The following is a 3,207-nucleotide window of genomic DNA, read 5'->3' on the forward strand; positions in this document are numbered from 1 at the left end:
ATGCAAAGTTTGGTGAAGATCTGAGTATGTAGTTTTTGACCTTATATGGAACCTCCTATCTGAAAATTTGAAAATTCTTAAAAAATTCGTCCAAAATCTTGATGTCTCCAATCTCTTGTTTTGTACGTTTTTTCCACGTGTCTTGACATCCAATGTATCCCTGCAAAGTTTGGTGAAGATCTGAGTATGTAGTTTTTGACCTTATCTGGAACCTCCCATCTGAAAATTTGAAAATTCCTAAAAAATCCGTCCAAAATCTTGATGACCACAATCTCTTGTTTTGTACGTTTTTTCCACGTGTCTTGACATCCAATGTATCCATGCAAAGTTTGGTGAAGATCTGAGTATGTCGTTTTTGACCTTATCTGGAACCTCCCATCTGAAAATTTGAAAATTCTTCAAAAATTCGTCCAAAATCTTGATGTCTCCAATCTCTTGTTTTGTACGTTTTTTCCACGTGTCTTGACATCTAATGTATCCCTGCAAAGTTTGGTGAAGATCTGAGTATGTCGTTTTTGAACTCATCTGGAACATCCTTTCTGAAAATTTGAAAATTCTTAACAAATTCGTCCAAAATCTTGACGTCTCCAATCTCTTGTTTTGTACGTTTTTTCCACGTGTCTTGACATCCAATGTATCCCTGCAAAGTTTGGTGAAGATCTGAGTATGTAGTTTTTGACCTTATCTGGAACCTCCCATCTGAAAATTTGAAAATTCCTAAAAAATCCGTCCAAAATCTTGATGCCCCCAATCTCTTGTCTTGTACGATTTTTCCACGTGTCTTGACATCCAATGTATCCCTGCTTAGTTTGGTGAAGATCTGAGTATGTAGTTTTTGACCTTATCTGGAACCTCCTATCTGAAAATTTAAAAATTCTTAAAAAATTCGTCCAAAATCTTGATGTCTCCAATCTCTTGTTTTGTACGTTTTTGCCACGTGTCTTGACATCCAATGTATCCCTGCAAAGTTTGGTGAAGATCTGAGTATGTAGTTTTTGACCTTATCTGGAACCTCCTATCTGAAAATTTGAAAATGCTAAAAAAATTCGTCCAAAATCTTGATGTCTCCAATCTCTTGTTTTGTACGTTTTTTCCACGTGTCTTGACATCCAATGTATCCCTGCAAAGTTTGGTGAAGATCTGAGTATGTAGTTTTTGACCTTATCTGGAACCTCCTATCTGAAAATTTGAAAATTTTTGAAAAATTCGTCCAAAATCTTGATGTCTCCAATCTCTTGTTTTGTACGTTTTTTCCACGTGTCTTGACCTCCAATGTATCCCTGCAATGTTTGGTGAATATCTGAGTATGTAGTTTTTGACCTTATATGGAACCTCCTATCTGAAAATTTGAAAATTCTTAAAAAATTTGACCAAAATCTTGATGTCCCCAATCCTATGTTTTGTATGTTTTTTCCACGTGTCTTGACATCCAATGTATCCCTGCAAAGTTTGGTGAAGATCTGAGTATGTCGTTTTTGACCTTATCTGGGACATCCTTTCTGAAAATTTGAAAATTCTTAAAAAATTCGTCCAAAATCTTGATGTCTCCAATCTCTTGTTTTGTACGTTTTTTCCACGTGTCTTGACATCCAATGTATCCCTGCAAAGTTTGGTGAAGATCTGAGTATGTAGTTTTTGACCTTATCTGGAACCTCATTTCTGAAAATTTGAAAATTCCTCAAAAATTGGACCAAAATCTTGATGTCTCCAATCTCTTGTTTTGTACGTTTTTTCCACGTGTCTTGACATCCAATGTATCCCTGCAAAGTTTGGTGAAGATCTGAGTATGTAGTTTTTGACCTTATCTGGAACCTCCTATCTGAAAATTTGAAAATTCTTAAAAAATTCGTCCAAAATCTTGATGTCTCCAATCTCTTGTTTTGTACGTTTTTTCCACGTGTCTTGACATCCAATGTATCCCTGCAAAGTTTGGTGAAGATCTGAGTATGTCGTTTTTGAACTCATCTGGAACATCCTTTCTGAAAATTTGAAAATTCTTAAAAAATTCGTCCAAAATCTTGACGTCTCCAATCTCTTGTTTTGTACGTTTTTTCCACGTGTCTTGACATCCAATGTATCCCTGCAAAGTTTGGCGAAGATCTGAGTATGTAGTTTTTGACCTTATCTGGAACCTCCCATCTGAAAATTTGAAAATTCCTAAAAAATCCGTCCAAAATCTTGATGCCCCCAATCTCTTGTTTTGTACGATTTTTCCACGTGTCTTGACATCCAATGTATCCCTGCAAAGTTTGGTGAAGATCTGAGTATGTAGTTTTTGACCTTATCTGGAACCTCCTATCTGAAAATTTGAAAATTCTTCACAAATTCGTCCAAAATCTTGATGTCTCCAATCTCTTGTTTTGTACGTTTTTGCCACGTGTCTTGACATCCAATGTATCCCTGCAAAGTTTGGTGAAGATCTGAGTATGTAGTTTTTGACCTTATCTGGAACCTCATTTCTGAAAATTTGAAAATTCCTCAAAAATTCGTCCAAAATCTTGATGTCTCCAATCTCTTGTTTTGTACGTTTTTTCCACGTGTCTTGACATCCAATGTATCCCTGCTAAGTTTGGTGAAGATCTGAGTATGTAGTTTTTGACCTTATCTGGAACCTCCTATCTGAAAATTTGAAAATTCTTAAAAAATTCGTCGAAAATCTTGATGTCTCCAATCTCTTGTTTTGTACGTTTTTTCCACGTGTCTTGACATGCAAAATATCCCTGCAACGTTTGGTGAAGATCTGAGTATGTAGTTTTTGACCTTATCTGGAACCTCCTATCTGAAAATTTGAAAATTCTTCAAAAATTCGTCCAAAATCTTGATGACACCAATCTCTTGTTTTGTACGTTTTTTCCACGTGTCTTGACATCCAATGTATCCATGCAAAGTTTGGTGAAGATCTGAGTATGTAGTTTTTGACCTTATATGGAACCTCCTATCTGAAAATTTGAAAATTCTTAAAAAATTCGTCCAAAATCTTGATGTCTCCAATCTCTTGTTTTGTACGTTTTTTCCACGTGTCTTGACATCCAATGTATCCCTGCAAAGTTTGGTGAAGATCTGAGTATGTAGTTTTTGACCTTATCTGGAACCTCCCATCTGAAAATTTGAAAATTCCTAAAAAATCCGTCCAAAATCTTGATGACCTCAATCTCTTGTTTTGTACGTTTTTTCCACGTGTCTTGACATCCATTGTATCCCTGCAAA

Source organism: Lepisma saccharinum, unplaced genomic scaffold (assembly GCF_977018435.1).
Source record: "Lepisma saccharinum unplaced genomic scaffold, izLepSacc3.1 HAP1_SCAFFOLD_201, whole genome shotgun sequence".
NCBI lineage: Eukaryota > Metazoa > Arthropoda > Insecta > Zygentoma > Lepismatidae > Lepisma > Lepisma saccharinum.